Raw genomic sequence first — 21,812 nt, forward strand, 5'->3', positions numbered from 1 at the left:
TACCTTCATTTTAGAGACAACCTCAGGCTTAATGATTACTTGTTTTTATTCCATCCAAGTAGAGAATGTTACAGATATTGTGTCATTGGAAATGGGATTGAGATAAAGTGGAGTTTTGGGTAAGTAGGGTAGGGAATGAAGAGCTTGAAGAGGGAGACACTATGGCATACATTAATTTATATTAAGTAGTTACCGTGGGTCAAGCACTCTATAGTATACCATTAAAATTATTTTTCACTATGCTGATTGGCTTCAAGCATTTTATGTCTTCCCTCACTGATGCAGTATCATAAACTTTGATAATTATGCCATGATTATCACAATGTTTGAATTGTCTTAAACCAACAGCATGGAAAACTGAGACTCAATCTGTAATAAACAGAAGTATGGGTTTGGTAGCCCCCAGAGATCCCTATCTCCTGATATTTACACTAATGTTGTGTCTCCTCCCACAATGTACCAGTGACAAATGTTGGTCAGAGTAACTATGGAATATCTGAAAACTGATGCCAAGTCCTGAGATTGTGGTATAAAAGGCAAAGATGACCTCCTTCTTGGTCTCTCTCTTTCTTTCTCTCTAGAAATATTAATACTCTCTCTGGGTGCAACTGGCTGCCATGGTATAAGCAGCCTTTTGGAGAAACCTACCTTCTGAGAAAATATGCCTTCCTTTCAGTTACGTGTGCCAGCTTGAAAGCCCATCTCTAGCTGCACTCAAGCCGTCAGTTGATTGCAGTCTTAGCTGAAAGCTTTATTAAAGCTCACGAGAGACCAGAATTACCCAGCAAGGACACATATCAACTCCTGGTCCTCAGAAACTGTACGAACAATGTAGTGGGTAGAATAGTGGCCTCCAAAAGATACATTCCTAGAACTGATTAATATGATATTAGTTGGAAAAAGTATCTTTTGCATATGTAATTGAGTTAATGATTTTGAGATGAGATTACCATAAATTAGGGTGGGCCTTAAATCCCGTAAGTCCTTATAAGATGAGAGAGGAAAGAAGAAAAAAGACAAGTTAGAAAAAGGCAATGTGAAAATGGAGGCAGAGACTAAAGTGATGAGGCTATAAGTAAAGGAACGTCAAGTATTGCCAGAGACATTAGAAGCTAGGAGTGAGGCATGGAATTGATTATCTATCAGAATTTACAAAAGAAATCAATCTTGCTCACAAGTTGATTTTAGATTACTAGCCACTGGGACTGTGAGGGATTAAATCGCTATTGTCATAATCCACTTAGTTTGTGGTAATTTGTCATGGCAGTCCTAGGAAACAAATACAGATAAAAATAATTTTTGTCTTCAGCTGCTAAAACTTGGTGTAATCTATTACTCAGCAATAGCTAAGTAATATAGGTTTTGATACCTGGAATTATCATGCTTTGTAACAAATGTCTTAATGTGAGAGAAAGTCTAAATTGCATTGAACAAGCATTAGAAAAATTTTGGTCTTTTAACAGGCTGCCACTGAGAATTCAAAGAATGTGAGGCAAATCTTCTTGGGAAATGGAAGAAAAGAATTTCCTTGTATGTGTTGACAGAAAAGCTAGCAACATTCTTGCCTACAGTTTGCAGGAAATTAAAAATGTATCAAATGAGCTGGGTGATTTGGCTAAGTACACTCCTAGATAGAGTGTAGAAGGTACTTCCTACTATCTTCTTGGTGTGGTTAGTAACATATGAGAGTGGAGAGCTGAACTAAAGGAGGAGGTCTTTCAAACATGATAGAGATAGAAATGATAGCTTTGAAAACTATCAGTTTCACCCAATGACAAATAATGCTAAAATTTAAAAATGCCTTTTGAGTAAAGATTAAGTCTAGAGCTCTATATGAACAAGTATGAACTAAATATAAAGCTAAGAGTATGATTATAACATTTTTATTAATACTTAAGTCTAACCAATAGTGATATTTTAGAGTATTGTTCAGTTAGACAAAACTCCCTCTAAAGAATTTAAGGGAACAACTCACAGATATTCTCAACGTAACAACAGGACTTGTGAAAAGCTAAGGGGTGTTGTCTCTCAGCAGAAGCTCAAATTAGTTAAAGAAGGGCTTAACTAGAAGAGGTTTCTGGGTGTGGTTTTTGTCTAGATCCAAGTCGATTTGTCTATAGATCAAGGGAACCTAACACAGATTACAGAAGCTTAAGCCTGGAGCTGATATCGTAATATGATGGGACTTTTAGGTCTTTTGAGAGATGAGTGCATTTGCATGGGGAACAGGCATAAGCCGTCGATGTGCAAAGGGCACAATGTGGTAGTCAGCCTCCAACATGGCCCCATTTCTCTCCCCTCCCACACTTTACCAGTGTTTTCTGTGGATACAGTGGAAATGATGAAATGTCATTTCTGAGTTTATGAAAGACACTGAGCTTCTTTATTGGTCAATATCTCTCTTATAATATCACTCTTTAATTGCTCACTTTGGAGGAAGCCAGACACCAGGTTGTGAGAAGGTCTATGGAAAAATTCACACAGAGAGGAACTGTCTCCTGTAAACAGCCACACATATGAGGCTGGAAACAGGGATATCCAGACCCAGGCAAGCCTTCAGTTGACCTCAATCCTGGTCAACAGCTTGATGACCGCCTCTTGCGAGACCCTACACATAACCAGTTAGCTAAGTCACATCTGATATCCTGACTTCCAGAAACTATGAAATAATACATATTTGTTGTCTTTAAATACTAAATTTTGAGGCATTGTCTTATACAAAAATAGATAGTGCATTAGAAAAGCACTCAATGATAAGATTAGCAATAGGTAAAAGGAAAAGGAAAACTTCCTTGATACCAAGAAAAAGGGATATTTCTTTCAGCCTCCAAGGCTAATCGTCCTGTTAAGGTCAAAATCTTTTTTTTTTTTTTTTTTTTTTCAGATAGAGTCTTGCTTTGTCGCCCAGGCTGGAGTGCAGTGGCATGATCTTGGCTCATTGCAACCTCTGCCTCCTAGGTTCAAGCGATTCTCCTGCCTCAGCCTACTGAGTAGCTGGGATTAAAGGCACACTCCACCACACCTGGCTAATTTTTGTATTTTTAGTAGAGACAGGGTTTCACCATGTTGATCAGGCTGATCTGGAACTCCTGACTTCATGATCTACCCACCTCAGCCTCCCAAAGTGTGGATTACAGGCAGCCCAACAATCATTTCTTTAGTGTCTATCAGTTCTTGTCAAGTTGCTAGAAACCTAAATGCTAAAATATAAACACTGCATAGTTAATGCCTTTGCAAGTTATAATCTAGAAACACATGCCTGTTTGTGCCTTCTTTCTTTCTCTCCTTTGTTTCCTTTATACCTGTCTCCTACCCTCATTTCCTCCCTCTCTTCCTTTGTCCTTTTGTCCTTCTTTCCAAGTTTGGTTGTCCCATGTTTTTTCTCTGTCATGGTCAAGTGACATGGTCAAGTGTCATGGTCAAGTGAAGGTATTCTCTCATCAGGATCTTTATTTCTATTTCTGGAAGGAAGTCAGTCCTTTACTGAATGCTATGAGGCATGCTCATGATTAATGATTATTAATAATAAATCATTAATTCAGCTGGACACAGTGGCTCATGCCTGTAATCCCAGCACTTTGGGAGGCCAAGGAGGGCAGATCACGAGGTCAGGAGATTGAGATCACCCTGGCCAACAGGATGAAATCCTGTCTCTACTAAAAATAATAATTTAAAAAAATTAGCTGGGCGTTGTGGTGGACTCCTGTAGTCCCAGCTATTCGGGAGGCTGAGGCAGGAGAATGGCATGAACCCGGGAGGCGGAGCTTGCAGTAAGCCAAGATCGCACCACTGCACTCCAGCTTGGACGACAGACGGAGACTGTGTCTCAAAAATAAATGCATAAATACATAAATAAACAAATAAATCATTAATTTGAAACCCAAAGCAAACCAAACAAAATATCAAAATATCATTAAGAGCAATGGACCTATACTGACAACGAAGAAAAAAATAGAAGTTTTTGCATTTTTTAACAAACATAACCAATTTTTTATTAATTTTCATTAAAATTGCAGTGGCAAAATTAAAACACATATTTAAGATTTATGTGTGTCCTTTTAATTGAGCAGTCATTTAGCCATATTTCATTTTGGCTTAGTTGTTTCAAATACATTTGGTGATGTGACATGAGGTCTGTTATATGTTTATAAACATAAACTGATCAACTGATTAGAAACTCCAGAATGCTGTAGGGTATTGCAATTGACTATGCATAATTGCTTAGAATCCAAAAGGCAAAGAGCAGATGGTTTTAAAAAATGATATGAAATGACAGACTAGTGCCTTCAAAAGCTGCTGGAGGATTGTTCTCTTAAAAAATCAGACATATCATATTGCTCAGAATGGACTTCTTTAAAAGCAAATCTAGAATAAATATTCACAACATTTTTTTCACTGTCAAATCTTCTTTCAAAATAAATCGTGTAATACTGGTTATTAAGAATAAATAACATGACCCAGGCATATCTCTAAATATCTGCTGATTATACACACACACATATTTATATGTGTATATGTTCAAATATACATACACACATGCAAATATATATACATTTATACAAACATATCTATATATAAAAGCAATTTGATATCTGCAATATAAAAGACACTTAAAGTGCATACTCTTCTACTGAAATTATGATTTCAAATTATTTATACTAGAAAAAATTGTTTGTGAATCATTTTCCTCAATTTGGGTATAATTAAATTTTCTCTTTTTTTTGAAAATTTAGCAACATCTTGTCTTAATTTTTGAGACATTCTGTAGTCAAAAGTATCATTGGTGCTATATTTTAAATAGCATTTAGATCAGAATATATTTCTGTGTGACAAACACATGTGGCAAAATTTTTGAAAAGATAGTCATATATTTTAAAAGCATAAATACAGAAAAGTGTGATACTATTATAATATTACTGATAAACTTTAAAAAAAAGTGAAGTAGCATTTTTTATTCAGCTTTGGCCCACTTTCTACCCTCATGCTTTTTCTCTTCAGTTGTGGAATATATTCTTTTAATGAATCTATAAAGAACACAGAATAGAAAATATGTATTAAATACATCTTATATACATGAAATACATAAAGTTATATACTCGCATAACTTGGAAGATATTGTGGGTTTGGTTCCAGACCACCACAATGATGCAAATATCACAGTAAAGTGAGTCACACAAATATTTTGGTTTCCCAGTGCAAATATAAGTTATGTTTACACTATATTGTATTCTATTAAGTGTGCAACAGCCTTATGTCTAAAATGTAATGTGTGTATCTTAACTTAAAAATGCTTTATTGCTAAAGATTGCTGATACAGAGACACAAAGTAAGCATATGCTGTTGGAAAAATGGCACTGGTAAGTGGTTCCAGGTAGGGTTGCCACAAACCTTCAATTTGTTAAAAATGTAATATCTGCGAAGACGAGTAAAATGAGGTATGCTTGTAGTATGTAATTCACATGTATGAGATATAAAATAAATTATATAATATATAAATATTTTAGAATATATGTATATCTGTGTGTGTGTTATTTGAAAAGCAATGCAGATTATTCATTGTAACTCAATTCAAGATTGCTAATTCTTTCTCATTTTCTTACAAGCTGAAGCCCTTTGGTTTGAAAAATATAATAACAGAAACTTATATGCTAGACAAGAATATTCCTGAGAAATTATATATTAGTATGTATATACATATACACCTAAAAATAGAATATATATAAATATCCAAGTATATAGTGCCCATTAATGCCCATGCATATCAAATACATTTGATAATGTTGGTATCTAAAATAATGAGAGTACCAGATTCACTATCAGGGCAGAGTTGGTATTGCATATTAATGATGGCTTGTGTTCACCCAACAGAAATTTATTAACTGTGATATACCAGACAGTATACTAAGCATTAAAGACAAAATGTTGGGTACAGATGAAACTGGTCCTCTCCTTATGCAATTTATAATCTAGCGTTGGGATGGTCATTGGTTATATAAATTCATTATATATATATATATTTAAACCTTTATATGTGATTTTAAGTAAATAACCATTGGGTTCAGGGTCCTGATTTATGTTTACTACTACTAAGATCAATTTTCTCTTCTCAACATTTCTGACACCAAATGTGTATGTGCTTTTTTCTCACACTAATCAATTTTCCAACTCTCTCGACATCAAATGGGTGTTCTACAATTTAATTCAATTCTCACACTAACTCTCTGGAATACTGCAGACCCCACAGGTTAAGAGGTTAGTCACACAAGACAGCGCCAACTATGGATGCCAAAAACAAGTCTGGGCTGGTTGTAATTCTTACTGACTGGCTATAAAGTCATTGGTGAAGGAAGAGGTTTCCTACAACCCCCTACTCAAGTTTGATAATTCCCTAGAAAATCTTACAAAACTCAAGAAAATACCAGGTTTACATTTAGTATTTTATTATAAAAAATGCAACTCAGGTACAGCCAAAAATTAAAACATGCATAAGATAAAGTATGAGGGTCAGGGGTGTTGATTGCCTGTGGCCTGTCTGGTCACACCATCCTTCCAGTACTTCAGTTTCTTCATTAACCCGAGAGCTCTTCAAGCCTTCTCCTACAGGGTTTTCATGAAATCTTTGTTACATAGGCACTAATGATTAAATCATTGGCCATTGGTGATTGGCTCAATTTCTAGTCCCTCTTCCAGCCTTAGCCATCTGGGATGGGACTGAAATTTCCAACTCTCTAATAATGGTTCCGAAGGCAACCAGCTCCCCATCCTGAAGCTCCAGAGGCCCACCAAGAGTTACCTCATTAGCATAAATTCAGGTAAGATTGAAAAGAGTTTTTTTTGTTGTTGTTGTTTGAGAGGGAGTTTCGCACTTATTGTCCAGGCTGGAGTACAATGGTGCGATCTCGGCTCACCGCAACCTCCGCTTCCCTGGTTCAAGCGATTCTCCTGCCTCAGCCTCCCAAGTAGCTGGGATTATAAGCATGCACCACCATGCCCGATTAATTTTGTATTTTTAGTAGAGATGGAGTTTCTCCATGTTGGTCAGGTTAGTCTCTAACTCCCGACCTCAGGTGATCCGTCTGCCTCAACCTCCCAAGAAAAGGGCTTTTTATGAATAACAAAAGATGGTTCTCTCATCTTGATCACATGGGAAATTCCAATAGTTTAAAAATTTCTTGTGCCAGGAACCAGGTACAAAGATCAAATATATATAATATAATAAAACATATATGTATTTTATTATATCACAATATCACAGTGTTCAAGGTCCCAGATGTCTTCTTTGAAGCAGTCAAGGTGTATCTGAGAACTGAGTAAGTGGTGATTAGGTTAAGAGAAATGATTTGTGTTCCTGAAGAAGAAAACATCAGTAAGGCCTTCAGCGATTTAGACTGTTTGAGGAACTAGGAATTTCTGGGTGGCTGGAATACTGAGATAGCAAGATGAAGAAAAGGATGATATGCCATTCATATGAGGAGATCAAAATAGTTAGAGCCTTAAAGGGATATGTAAATGTTTTTGTCTTTAATAGCAATGAAGAATAACTAAGGCATTTTCCCAAGGTGGGAATAGGAGGGGACAGGATAAAGTTAATAGTTTATTTCTTTTTTGTTTGCAATGGAAAATGGATGAGAGGAAAAACTGGTTAAGTTGATATTGAAGTAACCTAGTCAAAAATTAATGCAAGCTTGGATTAAAACTGTGGTGATCGAAGGTAAATAAAGAGAAGAGATTGAGTTTGAATTTTACTTGGAACATAGTGATGGGATTTCACTATGGATTAGATGTGGGGTTTGATCAACAGATGGATAGTGGCACAATTTATCCACAAAAAGTTATCAACTTATTTTCCCCATTTTTCTTCCAGTTCAAAAGCCAAATTTGATTAAATCACAATGATCAAATGTATCAGTGCCTACCTACAGGCAGCCAGATGTTGGAGGAAAAAAATCATATAACTATGACAACTTGTTTAACTTTAATGATCACACACTCAAATAAGCACTGAGTACACAGCTCAACAATGTTACTTAGTTTTCCATGCACTATCTGAGAATGCTGTTCTATGACACAAGCTTTCTCTCTAGAACTCAACCCATCTTTAATCTCAGCTGAAGAAATTGTCTTAAAATTCTTTGAGAAAAGAGAATGTATGTAAAAGGTGTGCACTCATGTTCCAACCAACAAATTCTCAGGTTTCTGCATCCGTAAAGGTTTTCTGTCTTCCCTGATGCTTTTATGGGTGAAAGAAGTGACATGTCTCTGATCTTTAAAAATTAACCTGTTCGATGACCCAATTATTCCCTTGATCCTTTCTCTTTCCTTCTCATGACTGTCACTTTTGCATGTATTTATTCCTCTTGCATATCACAAAACATTTCATCTTTGTTAGATCATGCATATTCACATGCAAAAACATCTAGTAACTTCATCTTTAAAACAGGTTCTCTTTTAACTCCACCTCTTCTTCCAATTTCTGTTTCTCTATTCCCTTCCCTAACCAAACTAGAGAATTGTTCTAAGCTTCTGGAAAGATTGTAGTGCTATTTAAAGAGAGAACATTAAGGGACTTTTATGTTGGAGTTTGAGGTGCCTATTAGACATAGAACTTTCAAGTGGGCAGTTTGAGTTCAGTGTAAAGATCAAGTGAGAGAATAGGGATGGAGTGTTACCAACATACAGAAAGTATTTAAAACAGTTGAAACACAATGAGATCACATGGAGAGTTCACAGATGGTGACCAGGCGAAGGCTCAAGACCAGGCCCTAGGGAGGAGACAGCTGGTTAAGAAAAGCTGAAAAGATTAGCCACTGTGACACGAAGAAAAATCAGAATATTGGATGACATAGTAGCTGCATTTGTTTCCCGTTGGTGTTGTAACATATTGCTACCAACGTAGTGGCTTAAAGTCACTGGCTTAAAGAGGTTTTCTCATGAATGTCACTTTTTCATTTATTTATTCCTCTTGCATATCACAAAACATTTCATCTTTGTTAGGTCATGCATATTCACATGCAAAAACATCTAGTAACTTCATCTTTAAAACAGATTCTCTTTAACTCCACCTCTTCTTCCAATTTCTGTTTCTCTATTCCCTTCCCTAACCAAACTTCTTAAAATAAATTTCTATACTCATTGTCTTTACTTTCTTGCTTCTCAATTATTCTTTAATCCAGTTCAATCTAGTGCTAAAAATATAGCTGTCAAAAGTTAAAAAATACTCTCAGTTGCCGAATCCAAGAGTCACTTCTCTGTCTTTATTTCACTCAATGTCTCTCCAATATTTAAGATAGTTAACCAGTTTCTCTTTATGATACACTTGAATGTCTGCTACTGTGGTAGGCTGAGTAATGCCTCCCCCAACCAAAGATGTCCATGTCTAATCTTAGGATTTTAAATATGTTAATTTCCATGATAAAATGACTTTGCAGATGGGACTCAAATTAGTTTTGAGAAGGGGAGATTATCCTGGACTATATGGGTAGGACTAATGTAACTACATGGGTCCTCTTAGAGGGATGCAGGAGGGTCAGAGTCAAAAGTGTAACAATGGAAGTAGAGGCTAGGGTGAGGCAGGGCCATGAGCCAATGAATTCAGAAAGCCTCTAGAAACTGGAAAAGATCAGGAAACAGATTCTCCCCTAGAACTTTCAGAAGAAATGCAGCCTTGCTAACCTATTTTCGACTTCCGACCTCCAGAAATGTAATAAAATACACTTCTTTAAGCCACTACGTTGGTAGCAATATGTTACAACACCAACGGGAAACAAATGCAGCTACTACAGCTACTATGTCATCTAATATTCTGATTTTTCTTCGTGTCACAGTGGCTAATCTTTTCAGCTTTTCTTAACCAGCTGTCTCCTCCCTAGGGCTTGGTCTTGAGCCTTCACCTGGTCACCATCTGTGAACTCTCCATGTGATCTCATTGTGTTTCAACGGTTTTAAGTACTTTCTGTATGTTGGTAACACTCCCTCCCTACTCTCTCACTTGATCTTTACACTGAACTCAAACTGCCCACTTGAAAGTTCTATGTCTAATAGGCACCTCAAACTCCAACATAAAAGTCCCTTAATGTTCTCTCTTTAAATAGCACTACAATCTTTCCAGAAGCTCAGAACAATTCTCTAGTTATCATTCTGTATTCAATCTAAAATCAAATTGTGTGACAAGAACTTTACTAAAATATATCTTAAATCTATCCACATTATTTACCTCTTCTACCACTATCTGATTGCAAACCACAAAAACCCTGAATTATCAAATTGCTTCTACCTTTCCCTATTTTTAAATTTATGTCTCTGTATTCCAAGTGTCACACAGCAGTGAGAGGGACTTTTAAAATAAAACTGAGAATGATTTTACTCCCAGACTTAAAACTGCCAACTTCTTATCATCAATCTTAGAATTAAAGTAAACGTTTTTTACTGTGGTCTTTAAGACTCTACAAAATGTTACCTCAAATGCTAAGGTTAGAAAATTGTAGTAGATGGTACTAGAAATGCATGCATAATATGGAGAGCTCTTAATGCTCTACTAAAAAATTCAAACTTTCCTCTGTGATAAAAAATTTACTTGTAAAAGAAAAGAGAACTGGTATTTCCACATTTGCCTTTTTGAATGATTCTGACACTCATGAGGGGAAATTACTGAAGTGAGAAAAGGTCAAGATATGGTTTAGTGTGAAGCCTGGGGAGAAGAGTAGGACCAGTGATGAGAAGCTTGTAGAAACACAGTGAACCAAACCACTCTTTCACCCTCCTTTTCCTATTCAAAGTTACATGGTCCTCTTATTTGTATACCTGGAAGATTAGAGTTCAAAGTAGCGTTAATGGTAATCTAGATGATACATTAATTTTACAAATGAGAAAACTAGATACTAAATGGTTAAAATACTTTCTTCAAGATATATAATTTTGTAATTTTATTTCTATGTGTATATAATTATAAGCTTATTAGAGTATATAAGACTCTTTTACATCTTATAGAAGATTTTCAGCCTCTTAGGATACAGGAAAATAGTTATAATTCACCCATTTTTCAAAAAAGGTAAGTAAAGTCAAGCATCTTACATAAATAACATCAAGCAAATACCAAAAACAAACAAACAAACAAACAAACAAACAAACAAACAAAAAACAGAGTTTAGGTTCCAGATTATGATTCTTCCTCACTTTATACTATTTTACATTACAAGTTCAGAGGATGCATTGTGCCACCAAACTCTACATACTGAATTTAGTGATTACTTCTCAGTCTCCATGTCAGACTAAGAAGAATTCCATATTATTTGGAAATAGACTCTCTAAGAGTAGGATAGAATGAGCTAGGCTCATTAACGTACATTTTATCGATGTGGAAGCACATTTTGCATTACAATTAAACTCAAATATTACTACTTCATTTAACATTTTTTCTGCAAGCAGGAAATTTAAATGTCTATTAATGATATAATAAAAAAGAACAATTGTCTTTATGTTCAGTAAAGTACTATCTATAATATTTTATTTATATAGTATTATGCTTTTCATTTTAAGCTAGAAGATATAAAATAATTCTCATTTATATTAGTATGCCTTAGACAGTCTTTTAGAGAAGAATCCTAGGGAGATTGGAATAAGTCCTCAAATCATGAATACTAAGTAGATTCTGTGCAGCTAGTGCTCAGATCAGCTTCTTAAAACTAGGTTGTCCGTAAAATGCCTGATTAGCATTGTGGGTTTTAAGAGAGTTTGTTTCTAGCTTCTAAGGGAAAAATACTTATTTTTTTCAATAATCATTTATTGGGGAGCAGTTAATTTTAGTGAGTGAGAGCATAGGTTCTCTCACAGTCTGGTTCTACAGTTCTGCAACTTTCTAGATATAGAACCCTGGACAGTTTGATTAACCTCTCTATGACTCAGTCTTCTCATCTATAACTCTCCTAATGAGGTGGTTGTATTAAATGATCAGATTTTATAAAGCACTTAGCATGATAAGGAAAGGATTTTGTCAAGCACTCAGAAAAATGTGAATGATTATCATTTGTAAAATAAATCAGAAATGATAGATGCATGTCTTCTCTCCCTCTTCTTCCTCCTTCCTAATTCCCTTTCTTTCTTTCTTTCTCTTTCTTTCTTTCTTTCTTTCTTTCTTTCTTTCTTTCTTTCTTTCTTTCTTTCTTTCCTTCTTTCCTTCTTTCCTTCTTTCCTTCTTTCCTTCTTTCTTTCTTTCTTTCTTTCTTTCTTTCTTTCTTTCTTTCTTTCTTTCTTGGCTACCTATTCCTCACCTGATCCGTACAAAGCTTACAAAAACAGCTCTGGAAGGAAATATTTTGAGATTGCACCAATAATATCAAAGAAAGGGCAGAAAACTGGAACAATCAAAGTTTCCAGCACTTTTAGATGAGCAAAACTGCAAGCTGAGCTAGAGCACAATGACACACACACTTTCTCTCTTCCTTGCCTTATAAAACTTTAGGCATGCTTTGGCTCAGGAAATTACTTAGTCTTCAGCTGCTCCTTTAATTCATATCAGGTGAATTGAGCCTTTAAACTCAATTTGAGTCACATGAACTACATTTTTCCTTGCTATCCTCTACTAGAATGCAAGCTCGTTGAAAGCATGAATATTGATAATTTTGTTCACCTTTGTATGCCCAGTTCTTAGAATACCGGTTGACACATGAAAGATACTCCATGCATACTTATTGAATAAAGGAATGAGTATCTGCAATGTGCCGGGAACTGCAGTAGGCAGTGGTGATATCCAGATGAATGGGGCTGATAAAGCTTTCTCCTCCACAGTCTTATTGTCTAGTAAGGAATGCATATAAGTAAACAGGCAATGGCAGGTTATGGTGGCAAGGACTATGGTATAGACCATATGCCATCAGTGGTGTGTGCGTATGTGTATGTGTGATTGTGAGGGTATTTACTCTCTAGGGATGCTGTCCACTCCCCCAAGATATGTGCCCAAATGAGTTGAATACACAAAGAACATCTTTTTAAATAAAGCTTAAGTAGCCATAATGTGAGCTTATAAAGAGTTCTGGATGCATCAAACCCTAGAAGGTAAACAATTTTTTTTTTATTTTATTATTTTTTTGAGACTGAGTCTTGCTCTGTCACCAGACTGGAGTGCAGTGACACGATCTTCAACCTCTGCCTTCTGGGTTCAAGCAATTCTCCTGCTTCAGCCTCCCGAGTAGCTGGAATTATAGGCACTCGACACTATGCCTGGCTGATCCGTCCACCTTGGCCTCCCAAAGGGCTGAGATTACAGGCGTGAGCCACCGTGCCTGGCCAGATGAGCAGATTTTTAAAATGCACAAGAAAATCTTACAGGAAGAGGCAATGTGAAGTACTTTAAGTAGTAATTAGTCTAAGAAGGAAGAGATGATGAACAGAGAGCTTGTTCTAGGTGGATGAAATAGTAACAGAGCAAATAAAGCTCATCAGCTATTTCTCACCACTTAGTAGAATTGTCTTGAAAAATCAGAGGTTGAAGAGCATGTTTGGTCAGCTTACAGTTGACCAATAGTTCACCTGACTTTTGTACATTTGTATACTTCTTACCTCTCCAGTCTCATCTCTCATCTGTTATAGATTATATAAAATGAGGGGCTGAGAGATGAGACTGTGAGATTGAAGAGGTAAGAAGTTTCTAGAACTTAAAGGACATTATATACCATGTTAAGTACTTTAGACTTAAACTTAAGACCAATGTAAAAAAAAATGCTGAGTACTCTTAAGCAGAGGGGTAATATTGTTTGATTTTTGCCTTTGAAAACTAATCAGGGCTGCAGTAGAAAAAATAGATAGCAAGTAGAAAAACCAGAAGTGGTAAGAACAATTAAGAAGTCTGTCAAAAATTTAGGAGGTCCTAAAATAGGAGAGCAGAAATGCAAATAAATGAAAGGAAATGGGTGGATTTAAGAGTTTTATGGAGATACCGTTGACGAAAGTCTGATAAATATTTTTTGCCACAACCTAATGTATTTAGAAAATATATTTAATATCACTTCTCACTACATACACACTCTCTCTCTCTCTCTCTCTCTCTCATAGGTATATCTGTAAAAAGAAAGTTTCAGACAATATTATGTATTCTAACATTTTCTACGCGTTTTTAAAATGTTCACTGTGATCCACTCAGCTGATTTTACTACCTTTTATGTAACCATATTAAAAGACAAAAATCATCAATCTATGTGACTTTATGATTGATTGGATATGAGGAGTCAATAAGCAGGAATATAAGATGGCAGAAAAGTTTTGTTCAAATATATAAAGGTTAGAACTCAATTTATTTCAAAATGGATGCTTAGTTTTGGGGTTATATATATTTCTTTTACATCATTTGAAATTATTATCGGAAGTGTCTAGTGCACAGCTACTCATTGTTCTAGAATTTATAGAATAAGCTTGGGCTAGATAAGGATACAGAAGTTCTTAGCGATTAGGAGTACAGCCTGTGAATCCAAAATATCTATGTTTAATTTCTAACTACAGCACTTAACAGCTGTCAAACTATGGGAAAGCTAATTTTACTCTATCTCAGCTTCATTCTTTTATATCTATAATGGAGAAAATAAAATGAGTGGTTGTCAGAATTAGATGGAAATAATGCATATGAAGTGTTTAGTGTATAACTGGTATATAAGTGCTTGATAAATATTGGATATTATATTATTATAACTAATTCTACTCTTCCTAAGAGTCCCTGGATGCAGGGTAGATTCACAATTAGGAGGCTGCTTCAGTTCCTACTACCGAATATCAAGGGCCATATATGTTTGCAACATGTGTCTGCATGTGTAAGCTGACGATAACTGATTGTTACTTTCCTGCATGCAGCACTGTTAAATGATGGAATCTCCTTATGTAGGGAATTTCCAGTTTATACCAAAGAATATGAGATGAGTCAAATAATGATTCTTCAAAGCTGTAAATAATGCAACTCATGATTAATGGTGGCTTAAAGAAAGGAGTTTCTTTTTCTTACTCAAGAAGTTTATAGGTAGAGAGTTGGTTCAGTTGCTTAACAATGCAATTAAGGACACAGACTTTTCCCATCTTTCTGCTCTGCCGTTCTTAATGTGCTGACTTTAGTCATTATCTTCATTGCCTGATGGTTTCAAGATGAATGCTTCGGTTCCAAACATGTCTGGCTTGAAATGACACAGAGAGACTAAAGGGAAAGACCATATGAACAGTTTGCACTCCATTTTTAATCAAGAAAGCAACAGTTTTTTTAGAACATCATCCAGACAGCTATTTTACAGACTTGTTGGTCCAGATTGGGCACTCCTAGCTATTCAAAGTCTAGGAAGCTGGGGAATGATATCATCAAGCTTAATTTTGACAGTATTTCTTAAATTTAGCAGTCATTAGAATCATCCAAGGAGCTTTAAAAATACTGATTTATGGGTTCAGTTGTTTAAGCCTTGAACTAGGTTTATTGCTGCCTTAAATAAAATAGGGATCATGTTCCAGGGTTACCTTGTTGCACATGAGGCCCCCTGGAGATGTGCAGTGTAGAAACTGCATAATCACTCAGAAGTCCCTACCGTTAGTAAGGAGAAAAGGGAAAAGAAGACTGTGTAAGCAATTAAATGTGCCTGCCACCAGTGGCTAATACAAAGCCTGGCAAACAGAATCTGATTAATCAGATGTCTGGATGAGATCCCAGAAATGGACAGGGACCAATTCCTGTGGCATTTACCTGCTAGATTTGGCTGGAGAATGTCTGATCTTAAGATAAGTTAAAAAAATAAATAAATAAGGGTACACCCTTTTACCAAATAGCTTCCTAATAAATGTTTTTAACACATGAGAAATATAGGTTAGTTACATTTTTTTTTTTTTAAATCAATTGAGGTGTGTTCATCTACATGGCAACAACTTATCCATGGACAGCAAAGAACAGCCTGTCAATCTATTGAAACATTAAGTGGACTTAGACAAAGCACTGTGCCAAGTCAACATTTAGGGGATGAACAGAGAAAAAGATCCCTGAGAAGAGATTTCAGAGATGGCGAAAAAAAAAAAAAAAAAAAAAAAATCTCAAGGGAATGCAAAGTCAACAGTTTACCTACTGCTGACAGATTAAAATGATCAGAGTTTTGGATTTACCTAGCAATGAGAACATCACTCATCAGTGATTGATTTAGCAGTGGGTGATTTGCAGTAAAGCAATTACAGTGAGATATTTATGGATAGAGTGAGACAGTGGTTGGGTGAATGAAAGTTAAGTGGTGAGTGCAAGTTGCATGGTTCAGAATTCTTTCAATATTTTTATATGTAAAGATGAACATAGTAATAGCTCATGAAAAACATGAGTTAATGGCATTTTTATTCTTATCTTCTAAGATGTGAAAGAACTGAGATTGCTTAAATGCTGTTTGGAATACACAAAAAGAAACGGACAGAGTGTAGTAGCAGAGGAGTATAGGAAATAAACTAATAGATAAAGGGCAAGCCTCCGGAGGAAAGAAAGGAAGACCACAGATTCAGAAAAGGAAAAGCGTGAAATGGCAGTCCTACAAAGTTCTACAAAGTTTACAAGTTTGGCCTTCGGCTGGCATCAGGGAATATGGATTTCAGGAGGGTTCCCACCATTCTCAGGAATAATCAGCGTGTCTCACAATGCCCAAGACCTTTGTTCAAACGGTGTGGTTTATGATGAAGACCTGCTTTTCTTCTAGTAGTCTGAAATTTGGATACATGTTAGGAAAGGAGTGCCCGTGTCACCAGCTCCCAACAAAAAATACTTAACAGAGTTCCTAATGAGTTTCTCTGGTAGACAGACATTTCTCACATGTCATCACAACTCATTGCTAGAGGAATTAAGGGTGTCTGGTGTAACTTCACTGAAAAAGGACTCTTAGAAGCTTGTGCCTGGTTTCCTCTGAACTGTGCCCCCTTCCCTTTTTCTTTTGCTAATGTTCCTGTGTATCCTATCCTCTGTCGTAACCATAAATTTAATTATATACTGAGTCTTATGAACCCTTCTACTGAATTGCTGAAACTTGGTGTGGTCCTGAGGCTCCTGGTAACACTGTGGATGAAAAGCACAGGTTATAGTAAAAGGTAAAGGATGCCTATTCCACTGTAACCGGAAGGTAGGCGTCAGTTTAGCATAACAGATTTTACTGAAGGAAGTTGAGTTGGAAAGGGCACCAGAAGATCTTAGGTAACTGTAAAAAATGAAGGTTAAAAATAATGACTATAGATTAAGAGCATTGATTAGAAAAATATAAATGGATTGTCATAAAGCACTGAAAGCATTGGAATTCATAAAGCCTGGTTGCATCGGAATTCATGAGTTCCCAAGAATGCAGCGGGGTGTGTGTGTATGTGTGTGTATGTGAGTGTATGCACACACTTTAGTTCAGCAGCCCTCTGAATTCTGTGTGCAAATCAGAGAAGTTAGTTAAATTTTTTTAAGGTCAGAGATTTACTAAGTAATTGCAATATCATGATGAAAGAAACATTTATTGGAAAAGGGTTTATGTGATGAGTCATAGAATTTCAGCTTGGTAGAAAAAAGGTAAATGCTGTCTCAAAAAAAAAAAAAAAAAAGAATTATGCAGTTTCAGACCAATGAATTCCTGGAGCCGCTAGAATGTGGATGGGGCAAGAAAGGATACTGCCCTTCAGACTTCAGATGAGTGTAGCACTGCAGTATCTTGATTGTGGATTTCTGACCTCTAGAATGGTGAGGATAAACTTTCTGTTGTTTTAAGCCAAAAACATTGTGATAATTCGTTACAGCATCCCTAAGGAACGAATACAATAATTATGAGAAAATATGGCTAAATTAAAGTGATATGAAAATATTAAAGATGAAAAAATGAAAGCCATGCGACAGAAGGATATGGAATCTAGTATATATGTGGAGTTTTGTGTCTCCCAGAATGAACAGGGAATCTGGAGAGTGGAAAAAAAAGGCAGTTAGGGGCCAGAATGGTGGCTCACACCTATAATCCCAGCACTATGGGAGGCTAAGGCCTGCAGACCATCTGAACTCATCTAAGTTCAAAAGCAGACTGGGCAACAGGGTGAAACCCTGTCTCTATAAAAACAACACACAAACATACACACACACACACTATATATATATATATATATATATATATATATATATATATATATACACATACATACACATACACACATATATATTATATAATATTAGCCAGGTGTGGTGGTGCATGCCTGTAGTCCCAGCTACTCAGGAGGCTGAGGAGGGAGGATCACTTATGCCTGGGAGGTAGAAGCTGCAGTGAGCCATTCACTCCAGCACAGGTTGACAGAGCAAGATCAAGACCTTGTCTCAAAAAAAAAAAAAGAAAAAAAAAATTAGGGATAATCCAAAAGATATCAAAAGTAATCTATAACACAATATATGATGGATTTATAAATTATAAAATGTTATGCAAGTAAAGTATTTCTATTAGAAAATTTTTAATGTGATGAGAACATAATTATGTTTACTAAAATAATTGCTATTGTTGTATTTCAAATATATTATTTCACTTAATCAATGACAAATATCTAATTGCATTAAGTTTTACTTTTAGATGCCTAAAAATGAAAGTCTAATAATTCCAAAATTGGCATAACTTATTCCTAAAATAAAACAAACCAAACTCAACAAAAAGCCCACCCCAAAAAGCCACTTTCCATGCAGTATACCGTGCCACCACACTCAATTACAACCACTAAAATATTCCAGNACCAAACTCAACAAAAGCCCACCCCAAAAGCCACTTTCCATGCAGTATACCGTGCCACCACACTCAATTACAACCACTAAAATATTCCAGTTTTTATGTTACAATCCTGGGAGGTTTGAAGAAATATTTGTTGTGTGCCTGATATCATATATTAAATCTTCATATGCACCTGTATATTCATTTTCAAATAACTTATTTGACCTCCAGGAAATTTTATAAGTCAGTTCTGGGCAGTATACAATTTGGCCAAGTTTGCTGGACTTACTAGACTGTTCTCCTTCACATTCAATAGACCTTCTTGAATCAAGAAAGGAAGGTGCAAGTCATTTGATAATTTTTCTTCCCATAAAAATGAGTTTTGCCCCCGGGTTTTGTGTAAAATGTCAAACAAGTGATTTAAATTATGAGGGACCGCTTTTTTAAACCTAACAAATGCTTTGTGGGGTCATTTTGTCTAATTGTTTTGGCATCTTTCAAATATCATATAAAATACCATATCATTTTAGCACTTTCTTAATCTATAAAATGGTGTGATACATTTTAACAGCTCTGCTTTATATTTGGCCTTTCAAAAGCATCATGCTTTATGGTTCATCAGCTACATAGTGGCAATAATGTATTGGCTTTACAATAAAGATGTTTTGTGCATGGTAGAATCTGTGCTCAGAGCCTTTCACTTCACTTGCATAAAGTCTCCACAAAAAATAAGTAAAATCTAATGAATGCTAAGTCTAGGAAAATATAATATTAATGTGCAATAGAAATAGATGAAGCCACATACATATACTTTTTAATTAAGATTGGCTAATTTTCTTCACTGTGTTGTAGTAATTATACCAACTTATTCTTTTAACGATACAAATATCCACTTATTTGAAATCCATATACCTACATTAGGAAACATAAAATTTTGCCCTAAAATAGCCATAGATTTGTATTATTACAATTGATGTCTGTTATCCATACCTGAAAGATAATAGTGTGTATGGTGCTTTTCAAAAACTAAAACAGTGTTGATGATCATTCGATGAATTAAAAATTATTTGGAAGACATGGTAGTATCTAGAACAATGTCATGGAAATGATAGACAATGTCAATTATAATACTCTAAAATGACCAAGAATGTAGATTACAGACCTATGCAACTAGAAACTGTTCTTACCTGTACGACAATAGATAACTGTGATAGAAAAATTGATGATCATCAATTCCACTATTGTGTTATACTTTTATTATATCTCATTATTTTAATATATGTAATCTACTATATGCAAATAGTAGAATTATCTAATTTTTCCTTTTTTATTTGTTATATTGTTTGAATTGTCATAGGCAAATCAATCATATAATGTTATTTTCTTCCTTTCCCCCTTTCTTTCATTCATGATTTTGCACTAATTAATTTATTCATGGTATCTAATATTTTTAAGGATGCTTCTAAACCAAATACAATAAGTCCTTACATAATGTTGTTGATATGTTCTTTGTAACTGTGACTTCAAGTGAAACTAAGTATAATAAAACCAATTTCACCATATGCTAATTGATATTAACAAGATTTAAGTTCTTATAGCATATTTCTGATCACGAAAACTCACCACACTTCTAAATAAAATCTGAAACACTTCTAATATTAACATTGAAATAAATGTAAGCTATGCATATATTTAGAAAAGATAAATAAAAACAAGTCAAATGACTTTTTACCCAATTATTACAGTCCAAAGTCATGGGGGCCAGAGTCTGTTCCCACAGCTCATCTTTGGTAAGGGGGAAGAAACTAGAGGACCAGAAGAAAACCCAAACAGACATAGGAGGAGCATGCAAATGAGTTATTTGAAGACCTCCTATTGTCCCGTCCACGGCCTCAGCTGATGAAAGCAGAATAGTATATCCCATGAGAATAGGTGGCACTAGCCAGGCATGGTGGTGTGTGCTTGTAGTTCCAGCTATTCGGGAGGCTGAGGCAGAAGAATCCCTTGAACCCAGGATGGGGAGGTTGCAGTGAACAGAGATCCAGCCACTGCACTCCAGCCTAGGAGCCTGGGTGACAGAGCGAGACTCTGTCTCCAAAAGTAAAAAAAAAAGAGAGAGAGCAGGTGAAATATTCTGAATCATGTGACCAATCTAACCAAACTGAATGAACTGAGGACACACAACTGACCTCACAACAGCCAATTTATGTTTTTTCCACCAACTTCCAAAATAGCTTGTTTTGAAATGTTCTAGTCAAATTAACATATATTTATTAGATAATCATGTTTTACTGAAGTCTACCAGAATGAAAAATCTTCAGAGGGTAAATAAAGAAAAGACACAAATAAAGGAATCAGTAACTAAGACATAGATTGGAGTTCATATTTATGAAATCCTACTGCCGTGGTCTGTACAGTTTATGTGAGTCTCTAAATACCTGTCTTTGTCTAAGGCCAACTGTATTTCAATTCGTTTTTGTTTTTTCAGAGTGTTAATGTGTTTGCCTAGCTATGTATATAAGATAATTTTCCAAAATGCCAGATGTTTCCTTATAATCAACTCTTAATTATTTTATGAAACTATGGAGCATTTAAAAAATATTTATTAAGAAACCATTTATTATCTACTGTGTTGAGCACTATCATGGCACAGATGCCGTGCATGTGATACATTAAAAAAATGGAAGAAATCATGTGATGTAAGAATGCAAAGAGAATCATGTATCCAGCCTGTGTAAATCAAGCAATGGTTCCCATAGAAGGTCACATGTAGCTGAACTTGAAGGAAAAACAAGTTGCAGACTTAATGTTTTTAATCACTTTTAATTAAAAAGTATAACTCATATACAATAACATGTACACATTTTAAGTGTACAATTCGTAAGTTTTGATTACTATATACACACGTATCTGTGTTTATCAATTACTTCTGTTATTACTACAACCACAATCACATTATAGAACGTCTGCGTTGTCCCAAAAGCTTTTCTTATGCCACTTCCCAGTCAATCACTACCTTCCTCGCCCAGCCCCAGACAAAACTGATTTACCAGCTGCCACTATAAATTAGATTTCTCTTTTCTGAGTTTCTTATAAATGTAATTATATGGGATATAC

This window comes from Rhinopithecus bieti, unplaced genomic scaffold (assembly GCF_001698545.2).
Source record: "Rhinopithecus bieti isolate Rb0 unplaced genomic scaffold, ASM169854v2 scaffold_20206, whole genome shotgun sequence".
NCBI classification, from domain to species: Eukaryota; Metazoa; Chordata; class Mammalia; order Primates; family Cercopithecidae; genus Rhinopithecus; species Rhinopithecus bieti.